The 13455-nt window shown below is 34.9% G+C and overlaps 1 protein-coding gene across 1 annotated transcript in view; it reads left to right on the top strand.

The window, feature by feature from the left end:
• Nucleotides 1–2055: 2055 nt before the first annotated feature.
• The window catches only part of LOC120628484, a 261310-nt gene continuing 249910 nt past the window's right edge, over nt 2056–13455 (top strand). Inside the window, exon 1 of the mRNA XM_039896875.1 lies at nt 2056–2618. The gene's annotated coding sequence lies outside the window, so the exon portion shown is untranslated. The remainder of the gene's footprint in view (nt 2619–13455) is intronic.

Genomic DNA, 13455 nt, shown 5'->3' with positions numbered 1-13455 from the left:
CTATGTTCTTGTTCATGTCAAAGGTACATGCATGCCAAATTTCCTCCAAAGCTGTTTTTGTGTGATTGAGTAACAAACATCCACAATTTCACATTTATAATATTAGTAAGATTAGTAGGATAGTCTTAGTGTGTGTAAGTGCCATCTATTGTATTATACGATTATTACTTCGGAAGGGTTTATGTATAAACATGTATTTATTTACAATGGCGTCTATTGACGCCATCTATACTTCGTCTAAATAGCGCACACTACACATCTTGATGCCGCTAGATGGTGCCGACAGCGTTCAGTTCTTTCATCTAACTATCGCAAACTACACGCCTTAATGCCGTTAGATGGCGAAGCCAGTTTTAACTTGGTTAAGTTCTGCCTTGGAGGCTTGTCTAGTTGTACAGATTACATTGATAATAGAGAAGTTGCAATCCAGTCATCTTTAGAGAATTCCGTCGTCGAATGGGTTACAAAATTTGCGTAGCAATCATTCTAAATCGTACATTCTGGTTTTTGTGACAGAGCTCGCCCGGGATAATATAACTTACTACTGCCAGGCTTATTTCTGCCTTATGCTTCTTTTTGTAGGACTTATTTTCCACAATAATTTTAAATGTGGTTAAAAGAGATACATTGGTAGGTACCTACCTACTACCCACAAACTTAACGATTCTCCAATTAAAATATGCAGCCGCTTATAACGTCGGTACGTACGTACCTATCTTAACTTTGTAAGGCACGGGGCACTTACCTAGGTACTTAGGTACTGGAGTTATTTTGTGGTACCTATGTAGCTACCTAATTCCTAGGTATAATACTTCCTAAGCGACGTTCTTTATTTTGTTCTTTTCTTTGATCTGGAAGATACCCAAAGTTTTTTGTTTCGTATCGTGGATCAGTTGCCATGCTTTTCGGTGTTGAGTCGAGATTTCTCTATTCCTAATGTCGTTAAGGTCCCCAAACTTTACTGTCTCGTAGATGACTTAAACGCCATATTTTTCGATGTTGAGTCAAGACCCTCGGCTTACCTAATAGGTAGTGATTTAATTGTCAGTTTTGGCTTTGGGCCAGAGATTTATTTGCATTAGGGTACTCTTAGGATTGCCTAAGAGTACCTACCCTAATTAGTAGGAAGTGAAACATTGAAATTCAGTTCGATTAAATCGGCTTTGGTGAGGATAACTTGGATTAAAATTTTCTACGTGGAATAAGCACCTACTGTACTTTTTTGGGAACTTGGTACCACTTCTACCTTCAGGGGCAGTTGGGGAATAAATATTTTCAGAATTTTCCATGTTCTGGTATTGGGAGGCTTTGGGCTGCTAATAGTTAAGATCATTCCGACAAAGACGAGGCGGCAAGTGATTTAATGTTCTTTTACCTACTAAGCAGCATAGAAACCGATTATGGGTGTCGATTTAATAAAACAAACTGCCATATCCCTAACAGGATAGCCAGCTACTAGGTATCTATCTTAGACTGTGCCACAGTCAGCTCTGACCAGTACCAAGTGAGATTGCAGTCAAGGGCTAACTTCTAGTAGAATAAAACAAAGACAAACTCGCTTGGCCGCCTCTTTACCTCTGCTCGTGTTGGGTTGTCTCCAGACCAGTCTTACGTTTGAAAACCAATTGGATTGTTTGAAGATAGGCAAGCTAAAACAGGACCGGCAATTTAGCTTAACCCAACTGACTAACAACATTAATTGATGTACCAACATAGTAAGCACAAGTCCTAAAATATTGTTATTCCAAATCACATTGAAGAAAAAAGGACAAAACATCTTTACAAAGCGAATAGACAACTAGCGCATCTACATCAAGAAGTAACATAGACATTTGAAGCTCTTTAAATTAGCCGTTTTATACGATCGAATAGTTTTTAAATAATAAAACTATATATTAAAAATTCTATTCTATTGCTTTGATTTAAAGTTTAATTTTGATTGTTTGTTTTTGACGGCTCCTGTCTGTCGCCATTTTCCATAATGGCCGCGAGTACCGCGAGTCGCGACATCTATACAAATTTTAGTGTCATCAAGAGCTTTCCGCGTGTCGGACGTGTGTGTTTTCCGCTGAGCTTATTGTTTGCAACCATTGTATTCAGAAAAATGATACGAAAATTGACTCGGAACAATCGGAATTCAATAATTTTCCATGTATTATAGTTAAATAAATGTGTAATAAACAAAGAACTGTGTTTCTCGCGTCGTAGGAAGTCGTTAGGTAGTAAAATAATGAATTTAACACGCTGCGGCAGTCTTTCTATCTGAATTGTCGTGAACCTTGTTGTGGAATCGATTTTCAGATGTTATTAATGAAATTACTAAGGTGCTTGTGGTGATATTGTTTGTAAAACAGAACCTGTTTTGCTGGTCTCGCGTTACGGTGACTTTTCGACCGACGGCGGTGGCGGGCTCTAAATCGATAGAGATAATAAAAAATGCATATTTTGCCCATGGTTTCATAAAGGTTCCGTTCAATACTGTGCCGGCACGATATTCCGACCGAAAGCTGTTCAGATTTCTCATCTGTTTGCAAACCGCAGTGCGATTTATATAATGATATCAATGTGATAGTGATACTAGAACATCGCGAAGGTTTTTTCTCAAGGAACGTGATAAGGTGAGTAAACAAACACTATTTTCTCTATTATTGTATTATGATGTTATCGCGATAAAAAAAAAACTTGACTGAGCTACCTATATTTTATATTTTAAATTGCGTGTAATCATATATTATTCAAAAATGTTCATATCACGAACGATGAATAATCAAACAGTGTCCGACCTGCATACTAAATTATGTCAATTGCTGTATTAATAAAAATGATACAACTGGCCGATCGCGTGAATAGGTACATTTTTATCAGAGCTAAAAATCTACTATTGTTTGGCATTTGACATAAAAGGAACCCTTATCAATACAGATTATAATAAATTGGTATGGATAAACTAAAAATAAATGGTATTTTAAGTGTCCTTTTCTATTTTATGAATGATCTAATCTCTGTCATTTTGAAACAATAATGTAGGTTTAGTTGGTATCTAATATGTACCTATTAAATTCATAATTATGTATTCAGTAAGACAAAATTTTGTATCTAATATAAAATACCTTTCGTTTTTTGAGGAACTGGTAACACATTCTATTTGTCAAAAACAAAGTCTTTTAGAATCTAAATGGTTCAAGCCCAGTTTATAAAAAATAAACTTTAAATAAGCCAGATTTTAGATTTATATACTTAAAGTACTACCTAATACAAATTTAAAATAAGAACTGCCTTTTTAATCGATTTTTAGGCATAATTAAAAAAAGAAGAACATATTTTAAATTAACACAATTTTATTTCTGTTTTATTTATTCAAATTGTTGAGTCATACTAAAAACTTCAATAATGTTTTAACTAAATACTTACCTATATGTTAAAAAAACAGCTAGATAACAGAACAGGTTATTTGACAGACTGAGTTACCTACATTCCCTTAAAGGCTGGCAACTGTAACCAGTTTAGTTCTAGCTAACTAGGTAGTTATTATATAAACTTGTGTTCCTGCAACCTTTGTGTCTGGTTTACCTACCACCTTACCAACACAACCGCTATAAAGAGACTGATTAGGGGTAAGGTAGTTTATATGAAACTCATGCATATTGTAAAAGTCAGTCAGTGTAATAATTTAATTTACTGTTTTTGGTATATAAAAGACTTTTTTTGACTTCAGAGCTTTAGTCTGCCAACCCTAGAATTATTGCAGTCTGAAATAGGATGTAACATTGCCAAGGATATGTAGATCTGATGGCTTAATACATACTGAATTAATCACTAGATCCTTCCCAATAGAGAGAGATATATAGAGCTTAGACCCATAACAATGTTCTAATGCAGGTTTTCAATATGTTTCTTATCTGGAAAACATGAAAGCAAACATAATCTTATTTCTTATTTGCAACTATAAATTGGCCTATGGCTATGAACAACTTGTACTATACCACAGAACAGACCAGTACACTTAGTACACAAAAGAAAAGGGGAGTTTACATAATTAAGGCGAAACTTTTGGGAACAGCTAGTGATAATATAAGTTTTATGCCAAATGAAATCACGTTTCATTTTTTACAGTATGCATAGTATAAGATTTGCACGCTCACACTCCTGTAGTCATTTTCAAGTATTGTAACACATCAAAGCATAGCAGACTTAATATTATACATTTTAGAGTTGCTTTAAACAACAACATTTTGCTCTGATGTTACATAGCATTGATATTCATACTGAACTATAATTAGGAGCATTCATAACTTATGCTAACGGTAAAGATGGTTGGTCGGAAACATTTGTTGTATGTAAAAACCTTTATGTTTTTAACCACACAATCAAACAACAAAGTTTCTTATTGCTTTCTTGACGAGATTGCTTGTTTGTGTTGGCTCTGATGACACCTTTTGGTAAGTGACATTACAATGTAAGTTGAAAGAAATATAATGTTGAAAGGTAATATGGTTAAGAACTTAAATAAAACTAGAGAGTTCCTAATAACAATATGTATTAGCTAGGTAGCTTGACTCCAACTGACTTTGTCATACAATATTTCAACATACCCACTTAATTCACTTTATTAAACAACAAAGTAAAAAGTACCTACTCCACATAAATTCTTCTTAAATCTTATGTACTTGACTGTATATAACAAAAGGGTATGGTAGTTCTATAAATACTGTTGTACGCAAATCTCTGAAGTAGACTAAATTGGCGGGTCTGAAAACAGCACTACTTTTGTTCTAGATTTGAATTCACCAGAATGGCTACCAGCATCTATTTACAAAACTACTGTACCCTTACAAGATTATAATACTTTCATCTTTGATTGCATCATCACTTAGCAAAAAGTGTTATCACGTTTTAGTTTGTTTTGCCAGTTAGTTTTTTTAATGTTTCAACAGGGCAACTTATAAGGTCACAACACACACCACTATCAGATAAGCAGTCATCAAAAATAGGCACCTTAAACATTTGTATTGCATAAACTGTTAATACTTCTATTTACGTTAATTTCTTTAAACCTTTTAATAAAAGGAAACATAAAGATTATTGTAGGGCAAATCATTGTGATTGAAATACCCCTTATGCCTTAAAATCATTAAAAGTCTAGAGTTTCAAATGGCAGATGAAATGCTGTTGTATTTCTGGTACAAATAACCCTTTCTCCCTATAACATATTATGATTTAGGAACATACAATGAGTATACCTATATATTTATATAATTTTCTGTTATACATTAACAATTAAACAAGTTCTTATATATTATATATATTTTTATTTTATAATAATATTTATTGTATTTCCCTCAAAAGCACTCTAGGATTAAAAAAAATATATCAATTATTATTATGGAAATTGCCACTTTACAGTACTTTTAATATGTGCTGTTTTTAAGGTGGTACAATGTTCACCAGGTCAGCTGGTAGGTATAAATATACTTATGAATTGTTCCATATAAGTGACCTAGCTATTGACTGTGTTTATTCCGTTTCTTTTCCTGGGATGAAAAGTAGCCTATGACACTCCATCTTCTCATGTATAAAATTCTCCTTGCCAAAATTCAAGCCATTGCTTGCTTAGTTAAGGCGTTAAGAAAGGACAAATAAACAAACAAAAGTATTCTAGCTTTTTTCTAAAAACGGTATTTAGGTACTTACCTATTTAATTAAGTGCATTGTCTATGTTTAAGTTATTTTAATGGCACTAGGTTCTCATAAATTTTCTCCTAACTTTACGACATTTAGGTACTAAAAGTTTTAATTATTAAATTACGAGCTTCTGTTTAATCCTGTAGGAATCCTTTGTTTTCGGGAGATAAAAATAAGAATAACCAATGTCAAAATCTGGCTCTTTAAATATCTATCATGACTTCGGAGAACACAGAAAATTTGTTCTGGTACATAGAATTTCTTAACAAAGAAATCTAAGCCTTCCTTTTTATCTGAACCGCGCATCGAAACCATGCCTTCTTGATCCGTAGTTCTGCATGTTCGATCAACGAGGCAGTTAATGTTACAGTTAACTAATATCAAACAGTTACGAAGGTAGGTACGCCCATGAATTATAACCTACACCATAGTGTAAACATCCGTTATATATATTTTAAGTGTTAATAATATTATGTAAACAATGCATGGAAGCTTAGCGTAGTAGCGCAGGCCTGTTACATCGACTTCACTTTCAGGGTGCCGAGTTCAAATCCTAGCACGTAGCTCTTTTAAGTTGTGTGCGTTTAAACAAGGAAAACATCGTGAGGAGACCTGCATACCTGAGAGTTCATCAAATCCTGACCTGCATACCTGAGAGATCTCAAAGGAGTGTGAAGTCTTCCAATCGGCCCTTGTACAGCGCGGTGGACTACATCTTAAAACCTTGCTCGAACATAAGATCTGTGCTCTCTAGTGGGCCGGTAATGAATTGATAATGTTAAACCTCTTTGGTGTAAAGAAACGAGTAAAAAACCACAACGCCTACGTCTCAAATTCACAGTGACATCTATTCAGTGTAACTATTTACTCGTCACGTGACACATACGGAGTGATATGGGATACAGCTTGACACTTTTATGAAGTACCTACACAATGTTGGTGGGAAAATAAATTCCACGCTACTGTTGACGATCTCCATGGCGCAGTAGTGGGCGCTGTGGTCATATAAGTGAGAGGTCCCGATTTCGATTCCCGGCGGGGACATTTTGGAAATTTTTTATTTCTAAATTGTGTCAAGTCTGTTGGGAGGCTTCAAATTCAAATTCAGAACTTCTTTATCCATGTAGGCCTATCACAGGCATTTACGAAACGTTCATACGTTTAACAGTAGTTGAACTTTTTGTAGCAGTAATAAGCCTTCGCCATGCTTATTTCTGCCCCTAAGCAGCCTTGTTGCAATGCTGTGTTCCAGTCTAAAGGGCGATGTTGCCGGGTTCATTACAGACACATGAGGCTTAACACCTACGGGACGCGCGGGACGCGCTCCTTGAATGCCCTGTGAATCATTACTATAAAAAAGTTTATAATAATACGATTGTGAGGTGACTGCGATAACTGCAATCGCTAACTAACAACTTAAGCTAACTAGCTGTCTTCGGCTGTGCCTCATTACCACCCTGCCGGCAAAGACGTACAGCCAAGTGATAAAGCGTTCCGGTACGATGCCGCGTATAAACCGATTAGGGGTATGTATATAATATAACTGCCATACTCCGTTACATTTTAACCCAAAAATAAAATACAACCGAAATTATACCCTCTGACTTTTTTTTTTAAGTCTGTTAAAAATGTATGCAATATGCTGACACAGAGTACAAATGGTAATACGGAAATATGCCTTCGAAAAACACGTACACCGTTTTGAAAGTTGGAGAAAAAAAAAATAACGATTCCACTCTCACCTGTTCCATTAGAAGCATGCTGCGTTTCAAACAGTACTTTATAGTCTTCAACACGATACCGTAATGATGGCGACACGACTCACGTTTATTAATACCGCTGCCAAGATCGATAAAAATACTATTATTATATTAAAACAAGTTAGCCCTTGACTGGAATCTCACATAGGAGTAAGTGATGTTGCAGTCTTAGATTACCATCTACAGGCATTCGTTAGGGCGTAGCAGTTATACATAAAACCCATACAGCTAATCAGTTGCATATATGCTGCATCGTACCGGAATGCTAAATTGCTTGGTGGCCCGTCTTTTTCTGTAGGGTGGTAACTAGCCACGGCCGGAGTCTCCGTCCGGATGCTATAGACTATAAGAAACAGCAAGAAAATTTTAATATTTATCAAATGTGTGCTATGATGATAATTTATTTCACAGTATTTTTAAGACTCGTCTAAAGAATTATTATTTAATACTGTAAGTTTGATTATTATATTCCACATTTACTTTCTGTCCCGATAACATTATTATATATAGTTTTAATATTAGTTATTTTACCATATAGTATTTTCAAAGTCAAAGTCAAAGTCAAAAATATCTTTATTCAAGTAGGCCCACAGGTGGCACTTTTGATGCGTACATAAGAATTACACGGTAGTGAGATGATGGCGATAACCACATTCGTAAACTTAAAACTAAAGCTACGAGGGTTCCAAACGCGTCCCGGTCTAAGAAGAAGCCCTTCAGATGAATGGCATAAGACAGAACAACCCAGTGGTAAATTAACTTCACTATCTACCCATAGTTTTGATAGTATAGGCAGTCATCCCCAGTTTGTGTCATCAGTGTCATCACCCTCTAATGTGAGAAAGGTGTGTGTCAGGTTAAGTAACTCAAAATCACAAAACATAAATATTAATAATAATTCCTTTATTGAAGCAAATGCTCATAGTAGCAGTTCAATAAAAACAATTATGTACAGCGATGAAATTGGATGTAACATGGGCTTATATCTTAACTCTCAGTTGAATGGACACACAGTTTTTAACTACTGTTTACCCAACTCAAATTTAAAAGCTATTGTAGCTGCAATTTGTAGAAATAGGAATATGTTTGACTGTAAAACTAATTTAATTATCATAATGGGAAATAGAGGGAATGTTAACAAACCTGAGCTGATTAAACTTATTGATTCTTTAAATACATTAAATGTAAATAGTATTGTATTATACACATTTCCTTATTTTCATAACTTGCCACACCAAGAAAATACTATTAGGTATAATTTAAATATGACTTTGTACAATTTATGTACATATAATAAGAAATTTCATGTTATAGACTTTAGCAAATGTGCTAATCCTACTTATAATTTGTACCGAGATAGATATTACCTATCACACTATTTTAAACAACAGATAGCTGTTTCGCTATCGTATTTTTTTACATTTCTAAATTTAAGAAAAAATGTGACTGCAATAATTTAAACATTAGAAGTAAGAATAATCTTACAGTGCAATATACTTGGTTACATAATATTCATAATTCGTTTAAAGGAAATTGCGTACAATTCTACAATAAACTACCAATTGACATCTTGGAGATGTCTCTTAAAAAGTTCAAAGTTTGTATTAAACGTAAGCTTATAGAAAAGTCCTATTATAGTATAAAGGACTACGTAATCGATAAAAAAGCTTGGGTGTCAATTATTGTTCTAACCAGGTTGCTCTTCTAATAATTTGAAATGACATTGTGAGATGGTGATAACAAAAAAAAAAAAACACCCGGCTAAGTTTGTTGTGGGCTTCTTCGTAGACCAGGACGCGTTTGGAACCCTCGTAGCTTTAGTTTTAAGTTTACGAATGTGGTTATCGCCATCATCTCACTACCGTGTAATTCTTATGTACGCATCAAAAGTGCCACCTATCACCTACTTGAATAAAGATATTTTTGACTTTGACTTTGTGATCTCAGATACAAAACCCATAACTGAAGATATTTTAGGTTTAAAAAACCTACATAAGCAGACACAGCACAAATAGACCACGCCTCTAGTGAGGATAATGACCGGACTATTCCTACGTTATAATTTTCTTGTGGTCGCTGTCAATTATTCATGAATGTAGGTATTTGAAATAAAGGAAGTACGAGGAACACATGAAAATTAACGAGAAATGGGTGAAAATGTTTTAAACAAACAAACAACGTAGTGTTTAAATACTCTTTGTATGAAAAAAAATATCCTCACCTAGGCTAGATCTGCCTTAAATAGATCAACAATACTAGAAACCAGAGCGAAAAAGTCAATTAAAACTATGCACTATATTATACATAGCCTGAAGTACGACTTTAAGAGCATGAGAAGTGAAAACAATATTATTTTGTCATCCGTCAATGTGGCGGTGTCCACATTATCCAACATTCATGAATGTAGGTTTTTGAAATAAAGGAAGGACAAGGAACACATGAAAATTAACGAGAAATGGGTGAAAAAGTTTTAAACAAACAAACAACGTAGCGTTTGCATACTCTTTGTATGAAAAAAAATATCCTCACCTAGGCTAGATCTGCCTTAAATAGATCAACGATACTAGAAACCAGAGCCAAAAAGTCAATCAAAACTATGCACTTTTATATCATTCATAGCCTGAAGTAAGACTTTAAGAGCATGAGAAGTGAAACAATATTATTTTGTCATCCGTCAATGTGGCGGTGTCCACATTATCCGACATTCATGAATGTAGGTTTTTGAAATAAAGGAAGGACAAGGAACACATGAAAATTAACGAGAAATGGGTGAAAAAGTTTTAAACAAACAAACAACGTAGTGTTTACATACTCTTTGTATAAAAAAAAATATCCTCACCTAGGCTAGATCTGCCTTAAATAGATCAACAATACTTGAAACCAGAGCGAAAAAGTCAATTAAAACTTTTATATTATACATAGCCTGAAGTACGACTTTAAGAGCATGAGAAGTGAAAACAATATAATTTTGTCATCCGTCAATGTGGCGGTGTCCACATTATCCAACTTGGCGCAACAAAGATCCTTCACGTGTTCACAATAATGACCATATATACAACTTCCAAACATCCACGGTCCCCTAGCACGATCAACCGCTCGGAGGAAGATCTTCCTATCCTTACGGTCAAGATCATTTCTTTATTATTTAAGGTCATTCAGAAACAAAACATTATGTACCTACCAACAAAAATAAATGCTCAGAATTACAAAAAAATATTTCCCTCCCTTCCTAAGTTCACTTATAATAGGTATTAGTACATAGTACCCAATATTTTGTTAAAAGCTGTAAGGTATTATTCTTTCAACTGCCTTTTCATTGTATCTGATCAATATCTTTACAACTACATCAAATTCAAGTGCCTATCTGTGACATAAAAATAGCTGCCTCTTTAAGCTTATATGGTTACAGCTGTTGCCCGCGACTTTGTCCGAGATTATATTGGGTTTTTAAAATCGCAGGAACCCTTTGTGTTCCCGAAATAAAATGTAACCTGCGGCGGTCTCCAGGTACACCGAGATTAAGTGATCGTACATTGGAACAAATGCAAACTCCTTTTTGGACGGTCGATTGGCGCAGTTTGCAGTGACCCTGCTTTCTGAGCCCAACACACGGCTGGTTCGATTCCCACTACTGGAAAATTTTGTGTGATGAGCATGAATGTTTCGTGTCTGGGTGTTTATATGTATTTTCTAAGTATTTATGTATACAATTCATAAAAATATTCATCAGGCATCTTAGTACCCATAACACAAGCTACGCTTACTTTGGGGCCAGATGGCGATGTGTGTATTGTCGTACTATATTTATTTATTTTATAATTAAGGTGCAACTGGGGGAACTCGGTGACCCCGAAACGGAGGCCGAAGCCCTAACCACTAGGCTATCACAGTTTTATTTCAAATAATATAGTTAGCTATTTAATCTTAATATATATAAATCTCCTGTCACGATGTTTGTCCGCGATGGACTCCTGAACTACTTAACCGATTTTAAATTAAATTGGCATACCGTGAGCAGTCTGGTCCAACTTAAGAGATAGGATAGCTTAGATCTTTAATTATAGTCGCAATTTTATTTTATTGCAAATTATTTGTCTATAATTACTTGACAGTCACATGTTATATATATATATATATATATACTACTACTATACTCATTTAAGGCTTAGCGATACTGAATACTTTAAAAACAAAATCTAACGCAGACGAAGTCGCGGGCAACAGCTAGTTAATATATATATTGTATGTTATATTATGAAAATTAAAGGGAGGGAGATTATGATTTAACAATGAATAATTTTCCAAACAATTGTTCATTGTAAATAAAGATATGAATTTGAATTTGAATTTGAAAAAAACAATTTGAATTTGAATTTGTTAAGTGAACATCTCTTGAGGATGCTCCGGTTTCGGAGCGAAACGTGCGTAGAGGGTACATTGCCGAAGGTCTGTTTGGTGTGGAGTATAAATAAGGATTTAAGAAATTATAAATTACACCATACCGATTCTCCTGCTTTTCGCGGAGTATAGCAAATTAAGCTTAATTTCCATGATATATCGTGGAATTCCGCAAAGTAACGCCTGCTTCTATCAAATATATTGTATGTTATAATTATTATTGTGCGACAGACGAAAGAAACTGGCCAATTTGATAGTGACCCCTAAAATAATGCCGACGGAGGGTCAATTAACTACACCACAGACTCGTCCTTATAACCGGTACACATCTCTTTAGTTGAGTGGCTTAATTGTTCCCGATTAACTAGCGCTGACAATCAAGTCACAATCCTTTATGATACTAGTTCCTCATGAATTTAATAATATCTAACAAAAAATTATAACAAATACATCTTTGCGTGTCTAATATGCGTCGCTACATTACATACAGTCCACAAATCCGCAAGTCCTGCAAACCGGTTCAACCACTTCTCATTCCTAGGTCTTGAATTTGAGCAAGACCAATTACCTAAAGGACTAATTTGACTCGTCATGACCTTTAAAAGTTACCTTCCTTTCTGTGCTAAATGACAAACAATATCAACTAATCTTTCAAAAACACTACGATAACGGTCAACACGCGAATTATGATTTGAAATTTCGATTTATAATTGGTTGGATTAAGAAGTTGCTATGTGCTGTTTGCCAAAATTAAAAAAAAAAATCAACAAACGAAAGATCTGTTATTTTTTTCAAAATTTTTAAATAGTTTACCTTTTATTCACCAATTAATATTTGAACACATGTGACGCTAGCCCGGCTTTTGGGCTTCTATGATAGTACCGCCACTGTTCTCATTCTCAGAGGAGACCCGTATCCTGTAGTGGGCCAGTAATGGGTGATGATGATAAACCAAACCCAAGATCAAAATAACGACGAAGCGGTTCGGTGGCCCTTGCGCATTAAGCTCGTCTTTACCGGGGCACTACGGTAGCCCCAGATTTTGAGTACCCAAGAAATAAATCATTAAATAATTATTCTGTATTGTACAAGTTAAAGCACGCTTGCAAGTTTAAAGTATATGAGGTGGATTTGTTTTCAAATGGGGTTGAAATGATTTAGGGGTGGTCTTTTGTCTTGCGTACGCTTGTCAGGCCCTAGGGTTAGTGGCGTGCCGCGGTTCAAAGCTAGGTTTTATTTATTAAGCTGAATGTGGTTTGACGTTGGTTGTGTGAAGTTTCTACTCAGAGTCGCCGACTAGGGCGCAGAATAAAGAGTTAGGGGTAATATTAAATTTATGTAGGATAAAAAAAGTCCGTGTGTTATGCAGGTAATTAAAAAATGTATATTTATGGTCGATTTTATCATTATTAATGCATTTGTTCGAAGCAGGCGTTGCTTTGCGGAATTCCACGATATGCCTACTATGAAAATTAGAATAATTTCTTAACGCGTACAGAGTGCCGAAGATATGTTTTGTGTTGGGTATGAAAATTTAAGATATCATAAATTACAACGTACAGATTCTCCTACTTTCCAATGAAGCATAATTTTGATAGTATTATTTTATTAATAC

The sequence above is a fragment of the Pararge aegeria genome, chromosome 12, assembly GCF_905163445.1.
Source record: "Pararge aegeria chromosome 12, ilParAegt1.1, whole genome shotgun sequence".
NCBI lineage: Eukaryota > Metazoa > Arthropoda > Insecta > Lepidoptera > Nymphalidae > Pararge > Pararge aegeria.
Note: the sequence above shows the minus strand (reverse complement) of the source record. Positions and strands in the feature narration are given on the sequence as shown.